General features: G+C 36.1%; 2 protein-coding genes across 4 annotated transcripts in view; both read left to right on the top strand.

Moving 5' to 3' along the window:
• The window catches only part of LOC145976684 (neural cell adhesion molecule 2), a 194,167-nt gene that overhangs the window by 55,595 nt on the left and 116,967 nt on the right, over positions 1-21,605 (top strand). The gene's annotated exons all lie outside the window — the stretch shown is intronic.
• The window catches only part of LOC145976686 (uncharacterized), a 156,078-nt gene that overhangs the window by 133,404 nt on the left and 1,069 nt on the right, over positions 1-21,605 (top strand). The window lies entirely within an intron of this gene.

The following is a 21,605-nucleotide window of genomic DNA, read 5'->3' as shown; positions in this document are numbered from 1 at the left end:
GGATAATAGCCCAACTCAATCACTAGCGTCCCGAATTTGGATCAGGGTAATACGGTTACAGTAGATACACAGAATTCCTAACAATAGATACGGGACGTGCAAGATCGAAACTTTCAGCCTGACGCTATTCATTCAGCTCCAGCTCCAACCGCTCGTCAGCTTATCCGTCTACTCTGGAGTAGAAACACCTCATCGAGATTCCGACCTTCCGCGGCGAAGTGACGCGGCGCGACGCAGAATTGTTCCACGCGGAACGCCACACGAATTACATCTCATCAGTGCGAGTAACGTGCAATATTCAAATTATCCTCGGTGAGCGCCGGCGCCTAATGAGAATGTATGCAAATAACGCGCATCAGCGCCGGTGTCCTTCGTAGTGTGCATCGATGCATCTAAGCGCAACGTGGGCGCGCGCGCATGGCTCTACGACGATTGTTTAGCCCGGCTAATTACACGATGCCACCAGTGTTCTCGATTCATCGTACGCAGTAGCTGATATACCTGCAAAGCACACATGACCTATATGCAAAATCAAATTTGTCTTCCTATCGACTAAAATATAGGTGTTGCAACAATACGGAAAAATAACAACTAAATGAAATTCTGGAGTTACATATATCTTACTTTTAATTAGCGTAATTGATATTTTTGAATTAATTGTGATCAAACAACGGAATGATAAATTTAATTTTGCGACTAAGTAACACAGCATAAATAATTATACGAAACAAAGCACTGAATCGAACAAGGTATATGTTATTATTGAAGGCTCCATTAATAATTTTTTAAATTTAAATATAATAAATCTAAAATATTTTAAATTTAATAATATTTTTAAATTTTCGATAAATTAAACTGGTAACGGTGAAAGAAGTATTATTATTATATAAAGAGTTTTTTGCTTTTATCAAACAAATTTAATTTTGCACAAGCATAATAGAGTACGCAAGCCGCAATAAAATGCTGACGAAAAAGCATTTTTAATTTATTTCGGTTTTCTAGTGTTAAAGAAAATAAAGTTTCATAATATATATATTCGCGAAACGCGATATATGTTTGGGATAAATTCATTTCATTTTTGAGCATATGTATAATCGAATCAGCTGTTCGCAACACATATGACCAAATCTGCTTGATATTTTATTCCATTTATTACAGGATCGCGTTCAAAACAAATAATTTGATCACAAAGATCTTATGGATGATCTTTATTCCATAATCACTTAATTCTGTATATCTCTTCTTTTAATTGTGCAATATGATATACTTTTCTGTTACATTGAATTCTTTTTTCGACAAGTTCTTATATAATTATATGTATATAAATTTTGTGCAATTTTATTATATATGTATAAATTGACGAATTTTTAAAAATTTACCTAAATTTTGCGCGCGCGTAAAACTTCAAGTGGCAAAAAAATTTACGCGGAAATAAATCAATTCAATGATTAAAAGAATGAAAAGGTTGCAAACGCAGAGTACGTATATGTGACGGAAATCCTTTGTAACACAGTCCCGGCGCAATTAATTAGTCGTGCGCCGTACAATGTTTAATTCACTATTCCATCGGGACTTAATGAGGATGCGCAGATATAACAAACCAGCGGCGAGACTGATCGGTAAGCGTCTCGATTCGAACGAGAATTCAGCAATTATTTACAATGATTCAATATTATTCGGCAGTGCTACTCGAGATGAGAAGTAGAGACACGTAATTATTCGCTATGGAGGAGCGCATCTACTAATTAGAACTATAGGTAAACGTAGCTGACGCCCCACAAACAGTTATATCTGTCTATATTAATTTACCAGAGTGATATAAACGCCTCGAGCTAAGAGCTCGTCTTATTCTTGGAAGGAAAGGAAGATTATCTCAGTAAATGCACACATTGTTAGCTTATATTACTTTCCCTATAAATGCGAGAAATGCTCTCAATTATTGGTCAGATTTTAATTTATTTGTGGCAAATATTGAAAACAAATTTTTTTTGGAAATCTAGTGGACAAAAATTTGTACGCTGTAAATCCTCAACTTGCAATATATTAAATATATATTTCTATATATATTTTTAATTAAAATTGCATTTAAAAATTTATTAATATGCATTAATGACTAAATAAAGAATGAAATTTGAATAATAAATAGAAAGAATATTAACTTTTTGAACATTTGCAATTTCGATTTAAAAGTTAATGTGTACGTCGTTAAAATTTGATTCGTAAAAAATATGATTCTATATATTATACACATTTAATTTAAAATTCAGATATATATTAAAATTTTAAATAAGCAGAAATTATTTATAGATATTATTTATAGCAGAAAAATTATTTATTTTATTATGTATTATTTATTAAAAGTTATACTGGTGATTTAATAATTGTGATAATAATACACTGTATCAATAGATATTATCGAGATGTACGTTCAATTAAACAATGGAAAATGGGCAAAATATGGTCAGAATTATTCGTAAATACAGATAAACATCTACTTTGGAGCGAGCTTGATATTACGTTTCTATGAAAAGTAATTACACTTGTAATTCTATGCTTTGGTAGTCAATTAAGTAATCACTGCTTCATATTTAATTTGCCGTTCAGATTACGCATGTAGATATCTCATTACATTATTCTCGATCGTTTAATTAATTGCTATCATAGCAGTCATCACCGCTTCATGTATTATGTAATTCGAACAAGCTAATTTCCGCGTAAATTCGGAGATTATAGCAAATACAGTATGCCGTACAAATTTGCATAAAATGATGACGTTACTTTTTGTCACAGAAAATAAGTTAAAAAAAAAAGAATATAAAAGAGCATTTATTTAAAGTTTCCCTGTTATGCAACGCTCGATTCAGCGTTTTTTCATTCCTTTTTATTCTTCTAAAATTGTATCGCGTTCTTCATATTTGTCCAACAATTCGGCACTCTAAAAATTTTTTTCTCAATTTTCCATGAGTTTTTATTAAAATCTTACGATATGTGATCGATACCGTTATTTTTCTAAAGATAAATAGCATAGTTTCTATTAGTTCTATCTTGTGGACGTTATTTGGCTCAAATATAAAATTTACACATCTATATGTATAGATAACCCAGTTTATTCTTCTTTAAATTTCTTTCACTAAATTTATCAGACGTGATATAGAATATGGAATTTATATAAAATTTATAAATTTCCATTAAAGGCTCTTGTGTGATTATACTGATTTTATATTTAGCTATTCAATTATTTATAAAATGTCCATATTTATGTGACGTGCGAGTTTTAACTATAGACACTATCACTACTCTCAAATATGTCACATCATGATGATCGAAAAAAAACTAAGTAAACCTCAATACATCGATATTGGAAATAATGAAAGATTGGCTCGAAATTGAACCGTTTATTCGCGCGTACGTTGGATATGTTTAACCGAGCATTGTTCTCTAGCTTCTCGTATAAATCTTGCAGCAATAAAGTCGATATCGTCGGTAACAACTGCATGTGCCGAAATTAAACCGTATATTTTGCTAAGCGCGTATTCTTATTGTCTCATCAGCGAAGGAAAGATAGATTCAAATGACATCACCTCGCGAGCTCGCTATTGTCGTCGTCTAATAAGAACGTAGGTATGCAAATAACACGGTGCGGTTACCAAGATATTCGCGTAATCGCGACCGCGTCCGCGGAGCAATTATTTAGTTTCGCTAATTATCAGTTGAAATTACTGATCGGTAATTTAGCAGCGCCGGTAATTAGACGAGCGGAGCATTTACACGCCTACATTTCCCGGACATACGAGAGCATCGCGCGTCAGGGCGCTTCCCTTCCCGCTCATTGAACGTTACCGTCGAAAGGAGAATTATTGACGTCGCGATAATGCACCCCGACGAATGACGGATCGATGGGCGCTGCTGCACTAACGACGTCGCTTGATTTATGCGACGTATTCCGTTGACGGGCCCAAAGTAACGCGGTGTCGACGGTTCGCGCACCATTGACAGACTGTTTTTCCCGAGAGAGAGGCGAGCGGGCGAGGAGTCGCGCCGATATCACCGCGCGCGCGAGGGCCGGCTTGACGTTTTTAATGGAATAACGCGAAATCAATGGCCCATCATTTTTCAGAGACCGCGCTTCCTCTCCTGTTCCCTTCGCATCTCGACAGCTCGATTGCGCATGTAACCGCAATTACGCGCTGTCAATTCGAACGGCGCGAGAGCGAATCCAATCGGCGCACAATGGACTAGATCCAATTGTACAACGACGCTGTGGACTTTCTGAAGTTCAATTAGCTAAGTTCTCAATGGAAGCTGCTAATTCGAGATAATCTCAATAGAATTTTAATCGATGTAACTTTGATACATCTATCTGTCTACGTGTGTCTCTTTTTCAATAAAATTTTAATAGTAAGATATAAAATACATACATCGTATTCACAAAAAATCATGGATTAATAAATGGTACAGCCGAATATTTTCATTTTACTTTAGCGAATTACATAAAAAAAGATATAAAACGCGTACATTTGTAGAGAATAAGTTATTAAATCCGATTCAAACGATTTCTCTCTTCTCGATTCTTAGTCCCGCGAAGCTTCTGAGCCATTTTTACACGATCATTGATGGCACCTTTGATTCTGGGCACCGTGCCCATTATGTTGAATAGATAACTCCGAACTGTTCTCTCTGAGATTCACGTCTCAGCGCTCTGAAAGTCATCATATTTCAATTTTTAAAAAGTCTCACACGACCGACATCAATAACACTCCGTTTTAATATATTTTACAGATAAACTTGAAATTTTGACCGTTTTGATAGCTAGAAAAATGTGAAATTTTATTAATTCTGTACTCTACAGTAATGTTGCGAATAAAAATAAGTCGAAATAAATAATCTTTTTTTGCAAGAACGAAAATTTATTTATCGAAATATATAAATAATAAATATATATAGACATATAAATACAAGAAATATAAATTTAATACAATAAATTTTTTTATTAATAATCTGCGAAGGACAAATAAAGTTAATTTTTTCTGAAAATTCTTTTATATTATATTCAAAAAATAATTATTATGCTAAATTAATAAAAACAAGTATAAAACAAATATAAAAATACTTTAATTTTTTTAATCTAGCAAAATCGAAAACAAGTGTGAATTATTACTATATGCGCTCAAATATTATTGAGTCAATTCGGAGTAGTAAACCTGTATGCTTTATAATCTAGCTTTCACGATGCGAGATGCAAATCACATTGAAAGTTTTAGAAATCTAGCTGCATACGATGTAGAGAGCTTTTCGTGCAGCAATGGTAGTAAAAACAGCAATCCATACTTGCAAAAGTTTTTATTTATGTAATAATTAAATGGAGAATACCAACGAGAAAATAATTACGAATAATATTTAACGTACGATTGTATCCATTATATGATAAATGTGTGCTAATTAATATTATGAAATTTCATATTAATCGCCGTATCGTTACATTGTCGATATTGCAGACACGAAATGCGTATATCTCATCCTGATATTTATTACTGACGGAAACTAAACCACATGTTATTATCCCGATAGGAAATGTGATTTCACATTAACTTGAAATATGTTGCAAATATGTATATATTATGTATTATGGATCAATCAATCAATGGACTGCATTAATTCGATTTTCGGTGCAAAATAAACTTGAGCTAGTTTAATTTGTTCTAAACATAAACATTAACTTCAAACAATAGCGCTCTTTCATCTATTGACTATTATTGTTTCGTTAAATTTTCATTGTGCACATTAAATTATAGTATATAGGATACACTGATTGATTAGTAATTGATTAGTGATTGATTGCAAACACATTCGGGTTTCAATACAACATTAAAATCTACATATCGATTGTAATTGTTCTCAAAAATGAAATCTCGTCGAATATTGCTTGATTACCTTGCAATTAATCTTTACAGCTTTATATTATGTGTGAATATTTTTGTTTAAGCTTGATAATATTCTCTCTCTCTCAAAAACCAGGAAATTAGTTCAGTTAAAATCAAATTAACTCGATTTTTTATTTCGATGTTTATCTTAAACTATCGAATATAAAAAAATAGTAACTGTATAGTGTAGCAATATTATGTACTAATATAGTGTAACAGTAACACAGAGCAAGAGAGAAATTTATTTTTCAGTACATATCAATATATTCTTTTCAGAACAAAGGCTTTGCATATAGATATCAAGTTATAGAATCAATGCAGTAAAAAAAATATTAAAATATAAAAGGAAAAAGATGTAAATAACACCCATGCAAACCTATCTTTGCAAAATTTCTCTCTTTTAAAACATCAACCATAGGATGTAGCTTTTATTTCACAGAAGGAGAAAGAGAGAGAGACGAGCAGTCAGTTCCGAATGAGAAAGGAGAGACAGCGGACTTCGAAATTCATCGGACGCGCATGTATTTTCTGCCGGTGCGTTCTCGATTAAATTGCAGCGCGGCTTGTTTGCTCTATCTACCGGCCAGTCGACCGAGAGTACATATCGACGTCCGTTGCGCGCGCGCGCGCGCACGCGATACTCTTCCGCCTCCATCGCACCATCGTTGCGTCTGCATCTGTGCACCGGGCTCGTGTCATTGGCGTCGTCGTCGCCGTTGTCGTTGTCGTCGTCGTCGTTGTTGTTGTTGTTGTCGGTGATTTTCGTATCGCGTCAGACCGTAAAGTTCGATCGCCGTCGTCGCCAGCCGCATAAATGGCAGATGACAAAAAAAATGCGAGGTGTGTCTCGTGCATTGTGTGCGCACCGCTGTGAAAACAAAAGTTGCACTCACCTCCCTTTCTCTCTCTCTCTCTTCTCGGTTGATCCGAGAATGCATCTTTCTTATTTAGATCATTTCTTCCATGCACGCAGCGTACAGTTGCTCCGAGGTATATCTCAGTCGGAGAAGCACCGATGAAATACCATATTTCGACGAAGGTTCTCACGTAAAATTGCAATTTTCATATGGTCTTCTTACTTTTTGTGCATTTATCTTTCTTCAACTTACCACTTTAAAATCGAGTATGTATCCGTAAAAAAAAAAAAAGATTTTACTTAGCTAGATTGACACTTTATTTTCGTCAACGTGTCGACCAATTAATTTTTTTTACACGAATCAAGAGCTTAGTCCGCTCATAATGGATAAGGATGGTTATACGGATGATTGATCGCGCGCGAATAACGCATATAGATGTCGATAATATGGTGAAATGTTCTACCTCTCGTTCGCACATCGAATTTGTACCCTCTTAATAAGAATGTCACAAGTTTCGAGACAACCTGACAGCTCATTTTCGCGGATAAAAGCGGAAGATAGTCCCAATGTCCGCACGCGCGGAATAAGATGACGATCTCGTCTATTCCGGACGCAATTACCCGGACCGGAAACTCGATCGATAAGACACGATCCCATTGAGAGGCCGGGCGTTCCCGAACAAACTGCCAGGATAATTGCGACGACGATAACATCAACCACACCCGAATTGTTCGTCATATCTCTGATGAATACGAGAGAACGGATCCGCGTACGTAATATCGCGGAGTACCTTAAGTAAGGCGGAAGGTATAACGGTAACCGCGGCTATAATCGTAATCGTAAGAGTAAAACCGCCCCCGTTAAAACATGAAGGGACGGTGCGGCGTCAGGTCAGGGTAACGGCGAGGATTTATATAAAGCAAGGATGCGCCTCCCGTGGAAAGTACCGCTAAACCGTGCTCCTTAGCCAGGCACTTCTAATCCTGAAAGTCCTATTTCTTTCGCAATTCGTTCTTCTTCTATCGCAAGTAGATAAGTAGGAGAGCCCCGTTGCGAGAACCGCGGTCCGGTAGTTCGCGACACAAAGCCTTGTCAAGCCTCTAACGAGGTGTTGCAGCCTTTGCGGGACATTACCGGATCTCGGGCGTCCTCCTGAAATTCCATAATTAATCTCGGACCGCCGCCGTGGCTTCCGTCTCGCAAGACTCCAGAGAGTCGTGCGACTCCTCTCTGAATAGATCCTTCTTTCGTACACGAGAATATGTGTCTCCATGTATGTGTACTTTTGTGTGTTAGTTTGCCGCGGCACCGTCATTTTCGAACTTGCGACGCGCTCTCTCCGTTCTCGTGTGTTCCCACGAGAAATTCTGTCGACTATCTCTCTTTCTCTTTGTGCGCATCTAGGAAAATTTTCAACACATTTCCGAGAGTGCGAATGGGTACTAATGTAGAAGTTAGAACGCCTTAGTGGCAACGTTAACTCTTGTTGCATGTCGACAGACATCGTCTTTTTGATTCTACCCCGTATCTAATAATGTTTGCACTTAACTCGTTATATCGCGTTGATTCCCTCTTAAATCTAATTTGTGGTTCCTTTTGTAATTCGCACTTAAACTTTCACAGATTGTACGATCAATAAAGAAAACTTTACGTTCTGAGAGGGATTTGTATTTCTCGGGACACGTTGATTTTGTTGCTTTTAAAATTAAAGCGATTAAGATTTAATCGATAAATTGCTATACCATTGATTTCAATACGTCGATATTTTAATAATTATTTTTCGAATTGATAATCTACTTTTCCGATTTAGATTCTATTTTTCTAGTTTCAAAAGTTTATCCTTTTTCAAAAACTGATTTGAAATTTGTTTTGTTCGCGTGTTATCCCGATATTTTTTAACTTCTTTTTCTTCCGATTTATTTAGCTACTAGTAATGGTTTTCAAGCTAGTATTGGTTTTCAAAATGTTGCTAATGTTACTTAATCCTATACGACAGCCGTATGTATTTTCTGTCCAGCGCTCGAGGGAATATGCTTCTCGAGAGCCATACAAATGACTTCTTCCTCTCCTCTCTCTTTCTCTCTTTCTCCCTTTCCCTTTTTTCCAGACGTATTATTTTGCTGAAGCTTGACAGAAAGCCGCCTCCGTCGTCGGTAGTATATGTTTACGTATTTGATCTCAACGGATTATCACACTGTCTCCTGACATAGAGCGAAGTACTGTTCCATTTCTCATTTTTATAAGAGAGTTAAGTGCGTACATACGTAAGTTGGAAGCAGTAGCGTACAAGAATATTGATCGTGTCCAGCTGATATTGCTACCAGCTCGGAAAAATCAAACAGCAAGAAATACGATAACGATATAATATGCAATAATCGTATCTAATTCCAAGAATCTCGAGAATGGAAAAATGTCCGGACTCTAGTTCTACTATCTATATCTAGAGCAGGTATATTCTCAGACATATTATAATGCAGTGATTTTCTATACCTATCATTTTTGTTCGATAAAACTATAGTTGTCATTTTTTGAACAATTTTCCAATAACTATTAATTCGATTGCGTTTTTCGAATACCTATCATATTTGTTCGGTTTTATAATAATTACTAACTTTATTATTATAAAATTATTTTAAATAAGTTTAATCCAACTTAAACAGCACTTAATTCTATTTGAAAAATTTTATCTTTTTATTTATATATATATATCTTTTTATTTTTATATCTTTTTTCCTAAATTTTCCGAGATGAAGATTTTGAGAAGCTAAAATTACATTATTTCTACCGGATGAATCATTATAACGAGGCTTGAAAACTCGCCTCGAACAAGATCCTACTTTGCTTTAATTACGGTCAGGCCTGTTTTAAACCATGCTCATGGGTTTGCCCTGTCACCTCTTTCGCCCCGCAAAGAGCGAGACTGCATCGAGACTGCATGCGCGCCGGCTTAAACCTTTGCGCGCCGCCGCCGGTCGATAAGACGTTGCTTCGAGAACTCTATCAAAAATGCACTGCCCCGCACGTGGCTACTCGTTTTGCAGCACAATCCGACTTCGTATAACGAGCTAGGAAATAAATGTTAAAGTCAACACGAAGGTTAAAGAATATATATGCTCGGTTTATATTTTTCGCTTTATTAAAGAGGATAAATTCTAACGAAAATATATTTTTGTTGAATATAATATATTGCGAATTAAATATATATATACAAAGATTTCATTTCTACATTATCTTTTAAGACAGATTCTTTGATCGATCAGGATTTTTTAAATAAAAAATATTATTATTCGAATTATTTCAAAGAATATCAATATACAACTTGTCAAATTTAAATATTTATTACTCTTATTCTTACTCTTATACATTAAAATTCCCTTACATCTTCTGTTAAGTTCTGTACTTAAAATTAATTGAAAAATTTGATATTTTCATTTGTTTTTCTTTAGAAGTTTAGAAATCTTTCAGTTTTAATGGTTAATGATTGAAAACCTATAAATGTTAATTTTTCTCAAAGAAGAATTTATTTTAAAAATTAATCATTTAATTTCCTGTTAAGAAAATAATGTGATAGAGAAAAGTGGATATTCTCTATTTAAGCAAGAAATTTAAATTGTCTATTATTGCCTAGCCACTATGCTCTTTATAGCTAGCCGAGAATGGCACGAAAATGGATACACTCCAAAAGCATTGGCGCAATTACTACGTTATTCCCGACTAGTGAAGGCATTAATGGGTACCCGGGCTGACAGGAGAGGCGGACGACGCAACAAAAGCTTATCGTTTTAAATAGCGGTGGTATCATCGACGCGCGAAAACTCTGACCTGGGTGGCCGGTCGTTGTCGACAACGACCGGCCACGGTACGAGGAAAAATTCCCTGGTTGTCGAAGAGGGTGTTGCGAAATATCTGGCGAGCGATTTCATCCGCGACGCGGCCTGCTACAGCTCGTTACATCGAAGTTCGATACTTCCGACCGATAACTACTCATGTGGTCGATACCTATACCCTAGAGATTCACTTGTCCATACCAGCTTGGTGATACGAACTGGCTTTCATGTTCGATACTTCGCTAGTTCCACAAAGTTTCTAACGGAGAGCGACTCAACTCGGATTAAAAGTAAAGATGAAAAGATGATACTGTCGATATTTATCTATGTTTATTATTTCGCAATACGATATTGTGTAATCCGCGATTAGCATATGATCAGCACAATTTATTCCTACTATTGTAAATCTATTATATATCCGTTTTAACGAATACATTAATATATTTAAAATATTTTAATAATTATACATAAAATATTATTATATTATTATTTGTCTCAAGAGAATAAATGAATTTATGGAGCTTAATGGACAAGAAAAAGGACTCCATTATTCCGGCATCGACTATATTTTTCGTAAGATAAATCTCTTCTTGATCCTATTCCTGCTTATCTTCGTTATAATGTATTTGTCAATGCTTTCCTTGTACATTTTTATGACACTCAGCCCTGCATAAATATGCCCGGGGCATCGAAATACTTCACATCGACCCTGGAAGTTACTTACGAACATGGCAAGCAAACTTCCCGACTTACCTACCCTTTTCAACTCAAGGGTTCGAGCCAAATAGCTACCACAGGGTTACTGGGAAATATCTTTCGGCGATGTTTCCGCGGAACATAAAAATATAGTCTCGGAAACTCTGTAGCAGATGGCATGGTACGGTTATGCTTTCTTAGACAATGTAAGTACTATCTGCATTTGTGTTTGTATGCATTCTCGGCAAGAAGAATAGTTCGACGACCAAAGAATATTGTTTTTTACGTAATTTATTTACGGCTTTAATATCAACGTCCGTTTTGTATGATTAACAATAAGTGTATCGCATGACTTCCGAAGATAAAACATTTAATAATTTTCTTTCTAATTGTATTCTGTTTAATCTTCAGATATTTGCTATATTTTTGCGCTTCCACAACAATTTGCTATAAAATTCATTAGGCACATTTTAATAACAGTTTGTAAACGTTTATATAATTAATATATAACCTTCCTCTGAGATGGAAAGAGAAAAAATTTTTATTGAAAAAGATCTTTAATGATATCCATATTCTTGTTTATTTATAATTTTTTAATTGTTTCTTGTCATTTTATTGTGAGTTATATATTGAAATTAAAAAGATACTGTTTTATTTTAATTAAAAAAAATAATTTTTATTATACAATTATATATTTACATATAATTATATATATATCATATTTATTATACTTAATTTTATATTATGTTTATCCTTCTTTTTATTATATTTTCTAATATATTTTCTAACTATTATATTTTCTATTATATTTTCTAATATATTTTCTAACCGTGCGCCTACAATATTGCTATATTATTCACCATCACTTACAAAACAATTTCTCTTTGTCAGTATATCTAACGTGTATAAGACAGAGGACCGAGAGGCCCGTGCCGTCAAGATTCGCATTCGTAAACGCTTCATAAACGAAGCGCAAATGCGTGTCCCATTCGCGTGCATAAATCATCATCGTATCCGACGCTGCTCTCCTCGGTCTGAGCCGCAGTTGCTTCGTAAATATTTCACGCGCGTTCCAGATTCGCGAAATCTGCCTTATGACGCGCGAGCTTTTCGCTCGGAACGATTCGCGAAACGATCGTCTGAATTGGGGGAGAAGGAGGCAGAGTATCCGATTGGCCCCGAGGACGGAAAGAGAGACGTTCTGAAAGATTCAACGCGGGGCCGCACCTCGGATACTTGCATTATGTAAATGCTTGAGTATTACATTATGTAAGTGCACCGCGCACAGGCGTTGAATAACGTTAATGTCGCGTGCGCTACTCGGTCCGCCGGGCCATAAATCCGATTTATACACGAATATGTCCGCCCTAGTGGCCGCTAAATCACCCGGCTTTAAGAGCGAGATAAGACTCGCATCGATTGCCGGTGGATGAAGTGGCAGGCGCAGCCGATTCCCCGTCCGAACTTCCATGAAGAGGAGGAGATCCTCCTCGCTTTGCGGCAGCTCGCGCTCGTTGCGGATACGCTGAAATATTCAGGGCGGTTCACTTCAGATGTCTGCATTATGTAGCACTCGCTTACCGTCCCTTTGAATGACGATTTTATCGATCGGGTAATTACTCGCATGGAGCATCACCGGATGAAAGTAATTTCTTTCCCCAGCCGCGCGCGTTTCTGAGAGAGAATACACCGAGGGATGATCGGTACGAAAGGATCAACGGAAGGAAGATTTCGACGGCGGAATTACGGATGCATTTTCGCGACATCTTACATGCGATCCTGCGGAATAGCGGTTCGCCATCAGTACAATGAATAGAAACAAATTTGCATATTTCAAAAGACGCTGGTTAGCTTTGGAATTCTAATGAAATTGAACAAACTGCTTATTCTCTCGGTTCGCCATTTGTAGATTTAGAATCTATCTCGCGACTCGATATATTCTTTTAAGATACCTATCAACAAATCTTTATACAAAGTTTCTATTTGTATAAAGTTTGGTGATTATACAGTTTGCGAATTTTTGGCAAATTTTTGCACGAATCAGGATGACGTGTATTATTTCTCTTAAAAATAGCAAAAGACTGGAGTCGAGTTTCTTGTAAGACATAAAAGAAACTGCTTCTCCTCTCTCTCTCGCTGGTTGGATTATTAAACGATCTCTTCTGACGTATATATCAACTGCATTATACGAATATTATTACTACCTTTTTCATAAAATAACCGTTTGTACGCTTCCGTGCTACTTTCTTTTAAACATTAATGTTTTCGCGCTTTACGATCCGCGTTACCGCGTGCAGCGGAATTAAAACGCACATAACAGTGAGCCGGTAGCGCAAAGAACGCGAGAAACACTGGTAGGAGTGTTAATAGTTTAAGGCACTTTCATCTCGGCGGAACAACGCGAGACCAAAAATGTACATCCGCAACCGCCTCTAAATATATTACGCTCGTTCTTCAAACGTTTTCGTGTACGAAGATTAAAACAGATTAACGTGCTGTCTCTCTCTCTCTTTTTCTCTCTTATACTTTGTCTCTGATCCATTTAGGAGAACTCTCTGAGAGCTTAACGTCATTAAGTATGTTACGGTTACATACAGATTCGACGCAAAAGAGACATGGTTAATCGGGAAAAAGCTGAATCTGTGAACGAGCCGCTTAAGTCGCTGCGTTATGTAAAACTGATCGAGACGAAAGTGTCGAGCAGCGGTCCACGTCGCTCCTATTTCGACAAAATCGCCTTTTTTCTTTCTCTCTCTCTCGTTTGCTTTCTCTCTCTCTCTTCTCTCAGTACACCATAAATCGACATTGGCCGCCGTGCCGTGCTGCTGCGCTGCACGCGGCTTTCGGTAAACTTTTTATTCATTGCGTCCCCCGGGGAGATCGGACCATGCGGGCGCGTACGTGGGCGTGGGAGTATTAAAGGAAAATCGATCTCACTCGCTGGGAGAGTGAGAGAAAGAGTGTGAGAGAGAGAAAGAGAGAGAGAGAGAAGGAGGGAGGGAGAGAGAGGAGAACGCACTTCCTATACACACCGGCGGTCTGTGGTGCGATCCTACCCACGTTCATCCGTTACCCGTTCGTTCGGTCAACCTCCTCTCTCACTTCCCCACCCGTGGTTCACAATCGCAACTACCCTCTATGCCGGTACAAGCGGGCGAGCGAGCGAGCGAATGGCGGCGGCTACAACGCGCGGAATCCTATCTGGAAAGTTTGAGCAATACTCGAAATTCTGGGTCAGGCGAGTCGTGTCTTCCTCGGCGAGTCGCACGTCCCGTTCCATCACGCCGACAAATCTCTAAGAAGATCCAATAAAATCGATCGCGCACATCTCTCTCTTTCTCTCTCTCTTTCTTCCTTTTTCTCTCCTCGACCGATCGGGACCTATCCGGCGGTGGCAGCAGCCGGGCGCGGGTATTATCGGCCAGGAATTGCTCGGGGAAACGAGATTCCCCGAGTGGCGCAATGCGTTCGCCGCGAGTGAACTTGCGTATCGCCGCGATGATACCGGCAGCTTTATAACTTTGACAGTCCGTGGCGCCAAAATTATTTTTAAATTTTTCTGACATATTAAGTAATCTTAAAATATATAGATAGTTTTATATGTATGAAAAAAAATTCTTTTCATACAGAAAAATGCAGAAAAATAATATTTAAGATTATTAGAATAATTTTCTCCATTAAATATTTAAATTTTTTAACTTTATATCTTTTTATTAATTAAAACAGATATCTTTTAGTCTTTTTTTTATAAAAGATATAAGATAAAATAATGATAAAAATAATAAAACATTGTTAAAGATAAGACTTTTAGAGAATAGCTTGTTCGTCTAAATGATATATCGATTTATTATTAGCTGCAAAGACGCTCCAATTCTAATATGCAGCACCATACGGATTGAGATAATAGGATTTATCGCGCGCATCGGGGAGTCTCGCTTGCAATTTCGCGGAGCCTCTTATCTCGGCACGATCTTAATTTTCATAATTAAATGGAGAGTCAATCGTACGAGCTAAAGTCATTACATTTTTTTAATTCTTGAATAATATGAATAAGTAATTTCAAGAAAATGGCTTTAGATTATGATGCTTGTTCAAAACATTTTTCATTCATTGGAAAAGAGCCATCAGAATTAAAATGTTTGTTCGAATATATTGCATGTGTATGAGTAATATCGATAAATTTTATCACTGACTTTTTTCATATAGTTGAAATATTATCATATATTATCATATATTTTATATCACATATTAGATTTATATTTTGTGTGCGTTCTTAAATATTTTCTAAATTGATTTTAAATATGTATTCAAACGATAGTCGATAATGATAATTAACTCTTAATAGTCTTAAATAATTAACTCAATATTTGTCGGATTTTCTAGTATCAAAGTCCGTAAGGTACAAAGTTCTGCCATGATAAACCGTCGACAATCAAATTGCTGGCAATTGCGTTTTATTTCATCATAATGAACACCTGCAGTAACTCTGCAGTTGTAACCAAATGAAGGTTCTTATACAAAATGAAGGTTCTTGACATTTCCGTCCTCTCATTAAGTTCGTACCACTTATCTTTTTACAATCGACGAGATCGGATTAAGTCGGATAATTATTGCGAAACCAGTTTACCACTGTTCCTCAATATACTCTTCGCTAAGATGTAATCTTCCTCTACGAGTAATCTCCTCTCTCCCCGCTCTACACTTCTCATATATCCTATATTCTCATTCGAGCAGACATTAGGTTTTGCCCTCCGTGTACTTATCGGCTCACCTCCGCCCGGCCTTAATGAAGGGCAATGTCTGTTGCAATGATCTAAGCGAATGAATTTCTCGATAAATCACCGCGAGCTCAATTCATTCTGCGACCTCTTTCCATAAAAAGAAAACGCTCATTTATCTACTACACAAATTGCAATGCTCTCGCACGGCGGTGGTAAAGTGTTCGCTAAAATCTTAAATATCCGCCATAATCGTAAATTTCTGCAACGTATTCGCAAAGAAACATTTGCGTCGTATACAAGACTTATGTACGTAAGACCTTTAGCGTATGTAAGACTTTTGTGTAACCTAAGATTCAATTCTTAATTATTATTACAACAGCGTGTCAAAAGATAATCATGATAATAAGACGAATGACTGATATGATCATATTCATTACAGCATAATTAAAAGATGACAAGTAATTAATGATTATTATTCAGATGATTAATAAAGATTAATTATTACGATCGTATTCAAGATAATTATTAAGATTATTGGAGATCAGGATTAAGATTACTGAGATAATTAATGAAGATTAGATGATTACTAATTTCATTATTCAGAAAATAATGAAATGCTACACATACTGCCATCGTCACATTTATTTCGATTAATCCTAGACACATTTGCGGTGAACTCAGCACTTTCCTAGAAGGAAGATAAATGGATATGGCAATAATAACTTAATCCTTAACCATTTGTTACAAAATTCCACTGCTGGATGATTCAACTCAATCGTTTCTTTGAACACATATAATAGATCAAATCTTTTTAATGACAAATGTTTTCATCGAGAAATCTTTATCTATTTCATGCGCAGTTTTAAATGCACCGAGAAACCTCAAATATCATAACGAACGCATTATAAATTATGAAAATATTAAATATCGTTATTCGATTATTGTGCTATCGAGATGAAATCTTTATTAAAACTTTTAGGCCTCATAATTCCCGCACACCGAAGTGCGCGTGGAACTAATTTGATAGAACTAATAACGGAAGAATTTACGGAGGAAGGTTGCGGTCGCGTCGGAAGGAACTTCCTAACGACTTTCTGCCCGGTAACTGTCCGGCCGTTAACTTGCTGGTGCCAGTGATTTTCAGGAAAGCAATCCGCGATCGCGCTTTCAAATCTTTCGCAACTGCCTTAACCACCGTCTCCAAGCGATCGACCGTCGAGAAATTTCATCCTCTCCCTTCTTCCGGGCTCCTTCTATCGCACGCTTTTTCTTCACCCCTTCCCCTATCCCCCGGTCCCCGTCAGTTCTTACCACCATTTCGCATCCGAGCGTTCGACTCGGCGCTAAACTCGTTCCCGATTCGAGCGACCTTATCGAAGAAAAAGCAGAACCCCTGGTGGAAGAAGAACGACAGGGGAAAAGGGGATGAATCGTGCGCGCGCGCGCGCGGCGGATTTTGCAGGAGGGGGTAGAGCACCATCGAATAAGAAGGTATGAAACAATGAGCGCGTTAAAGTATTAGAATGTTTTAGAGTAAGTTAGCACAAAACGTACGGGATTATGCAACTACAGATGATTTGTCTAAAGAAATTTTTTCTGCTGTCTTGATTAATGACCGCTTCAATTAATTGGATTCATTTATATGTAGAGACATGTACTAACATATGTATTAATTGTAAAATAAATTCATACGGTGATAGAAGTTGCTTTAATAATATATTTTTTATAGAGCTCAAGACTTTTCGAATCATGTTCGAAAAAAAAGTTGAAAGCATAGTTTGTTCGTTAATATCTTTTCACTCTTACATTTTTTTTTCTTGTCCCGGATGGTCTTTCAATTACTAATGGGATATGAACACGCTCGTTAACGATAACAACTCCAACAACAAACAGACTGGCACAAAATTATTGTCTATTGTCTTTCGTTAGTCGACAAGTCATTATTACATCTTTCGTTGAATTGTGTTATATTAATTGTTAGTTAAAGAAAAAAGATATGCATGAGCTGTCAAAGATCAAAGAAAAGTTATTGCCCATTAAATTTAATCAAAGATTCATAGATATGTATTATCCATCATTGCAAATTGTTTCTCTCTCTTTTTCGTTTGACTTTTTAAAAACTCGTAGTATTATTATCAATATTTTTTTCAATAATTTTATCATTTTTATTCTTAATATCAACATCTGCTTTATTAATATTATGATATAAATACTTTCTGTCAATATATTTCAAATAATGTACTTTTAATACTGTAATGAGTGAGTGTTATTTTTTACATAATTATATTTGTATATAAATTTTGTGATATAAAAGTAAAATATGAGAAAGTTATACAGTTACGTTTACAAAATACATATCTTGTTGCAAAATTAAAAACAGGATAATAACATATTATATAAATATTATTATAAATTATATATATATATATATATATATATATATATATATATAATTTAAAATAAAAATTAATTATTAATTTGAAATATAATTATAATTATATTTCATTAATCAAAATTAAATAATTTAATCAGAAACGTTTTAATACTATTATTGTTATATATTATTTTAATATTTTTAATTTTAACAAAAATGGTAAAATGGTTTAATTTTAATATTCAGATAAGGAAAAATATCATTTTTAACATGTAATTATGTAGACATCGGAGATTATATGTGTGTGTATATATATTAAAATTAAAATATTATTAACTATTATTCACATTAAATCCATTTAAAATACGCATGCGTCTCTTTCACATTTTTCAAACCACAAGATCTGAATCGGGAGAGAGCTGTGGTGGTACACCGCGTTGTAGTGCCCACAACAACTCGAAAACTAATTTATAGAGTCTCTTAAGGATCTTCCTGCGGCTACGACGGTCGCCAGTAAAGAGAGAAACAGAACGAGCGCAGCGAGAGTGACTTGACTGACGTTTAAATTCTTTTGTAAATGTGACCGTCCATTCCCCTCTGAGACATCTAAATGAGAAAAAGCTCTCGAGGGGAAACATAAAAAAAAATGCGTGAAAAAATGCTTATAAAGGATATATCTATTATTAATGTTTTGTAACATTATTAATACTACCTCTCTGTGTATATAACACTAATTACTTGTAAGATATTAATCACTTTGCGCAAATATACTAAGAGATAAGTAGCAAAATTTAATTAGCTAGAACGTGTTCTCGGAGTTTCCCTCGCGGGGATTCGTCGATCGTAACTTACATACGCGCCGAATACTGCGGATCTAGGCAAAATTTTATACCTTTATGTTCTTTCGATAGTGTTCGTAGAGAGCGAAAGAGCTTCGCGCAGATACGAGACGCATCCCCAAACTTTTTCGAACCGTTACGCTTTAGTGATATTTCGACGGTCGGCACGTGATGCCGAAAGTTTCGCAACGAGAACGGGTGTCCCATGAGTGTCATATTTTTCCGTAGGTAAAGTTTCGTCGGGTTTATCTACCATTGTGTACGCGAATCGGTCAATATTTATTACACTGCTTTATACATATAACATTTTTATTGCCTTATCGCTGATCTATAAGAAAAATCCGTGCTCGGTATGAAAAGTGCATGTAATACATTTACACTCATTAATTCTTCAATTGATGTGTTTCATTTTAGTTCGAGATAGAACTACGAATTTATCCGCAAAAAAATATTATCTCGAAATATTATTTCTCGGACATAAATGTACGTGCATGTGGGTGAATTCTGAGAGTCGCATAATTTTTTTTAAGATAATATACATGTAGAAAATATCAAAAAATTAGAAAGAGAAGTGTTTTTCTAAATTTAATTTCGTTAAAATAAGCGGGATAGATTAAACAATGCGTCGTAATTTATTTAATTAATTCTCATGTATCCTTACTAATGAGAGCGGGCTTGTGAACGTGACGTACAATTAGTTAGTTTTCCCTCTTCACTTTCCAATTATCGCATCACTCCTTACCTAATCCGCTACGACGCTCTCAGTATCGTGCATCTTCTCTGCATCGCCTCTCACTACAGGTCTCTAGTTCTATCTCCTTTCCTTTGCATCTATAGAGTGTCCCTAGAACCATATTGTCTCATCTCGTTTTTTATAAAATTTATCGAAAATTATTTAATTATATCGAAAAATATACAAAATATTACACTATATTTTTTATGCAATCTTTTTTAAATAAATTTTTATTTAAATTATTTTCTTACGCATTACTTTCACGAGAAAGAACTTGTGAAATATGCCTGAAATTTTCTTTTGAATAAAATACATTAACAGTTTAAATTTTTCATATATGCCACATCGATTTTTAGTGGTAATGTGTATAAATTAACTTAGGCGATGATTTATGAATGAAAAAGAGAGACAAAGAAGGATTTCTTTGCACTCGTCTAACAACTCTTGCGTGCGAGAAAATCATTTATTTTAGTATTACAAGAAAGAATCGCGTGCCATTTTTAACTTCCCTGTCGTACATCAACCCAATTCCAGTGACTAATCCTCGATCTTAAGGAGTAATCTACCTCTGAAGGTGTCGATGAAACTTTGGAACACCCCGTAGAGCACTCTGTGCTCGAAGTAGGAGCTTCGTAACAAAGGTGTCGCGGCAATTATCTTCGAGCGCGTGCAATTACTTCGAGGCCGAGAGCAAACTCCAGACTGGCCCATTTACCGGGATATCGGAGAATCGGTGGCGGCCTCCTTCCTTTCGGAACTCGAGATTGTTGTCGCTCGGGGTTAGTTAATCATGCTGCCAAGCGGGATGAAGGGGCCCAAGATGGTGCTCAGGAGTGGTTGTGCCATGAATATCACGCCGCTCCACACTTCGGCCAAACTTTGCGGAATGCTCCGCTTTGTCCGATATGCGGGCCGAAAAGTGGGAGGAAAGGACTCGGGTTAAGTGAAAAATCGTGTCTTCAAACTTCTCGTAGCAGTCTCGATAAGCATCTAATCTTTCCATTCCGCGTTATTATAATGCGATATATTGCCATATCGGAAGGCGTTACGTAACGTCGATACGACGAAGATCGTCGATGGAGATCGTTGATCAAACGAAGTGGGCCACTTTACGCAGAGTTGGAGCGTGTTCAGAGAACGAAAGCGAGCGCGAGGGAATTTCGGGCTAATATATTTGTAAGAGAGTCGTAAACGTAAAGCGAATCTGAAGGATCTCCAACTCACGCGATTCCGATTTCAAATGTTATGGCACTTAATTGGTCCCGGATACCACCTGTATGTCGGCTCGTATTAGCGGAATTGCAAGTGATTGGAGAGGATCGTCGATAGATGCCCCAGAGCTCGTACTACTAATTTAATTGACTGTTCATACGAAGTTAGGGAAAGAGACGCAATTCGATTAGACTTGCATATGTCGTATGAAAAGTTTCCCGTAGCACGTAGATATTTCCGTTGTTACGTAGATACTAGTACATATTAAATAATTGAGAAATTCCATATAATTTTTGCAATTGTAAAATTGTTTATAAAAATAAAATTATTTATTTTATTAAAATGTATCACATACACAATTTTGATATAAGAATAAATTTACCTCTTCATCTGCAGTATTCTAATTTTTTTTGCTACGATCTTTC

The sequence above is a fragment of the Camponotus vicinus genome, unplaced genomic scaffold (assembly GCF_025532165.1).
Source record: "Camponotus vicinus isolate PSW18456_S1 unplaced genomic scaffold, iyCamVici1.0 SCAF_9, whole genome shotgun sequence".
In the NCBI taxonomy this organism is placed as follows: domain Eukaryota; kingdom Metazoa; phylum Arthropoda; class Insecta; order Hymenoptera; family Formicidae; genus Camponotus; species Camponotus vicinus.
Note: the sequence above shows the minus strand (reverse complement) of the source record. Positions and strands in the feature narration are given on the sequence as shown.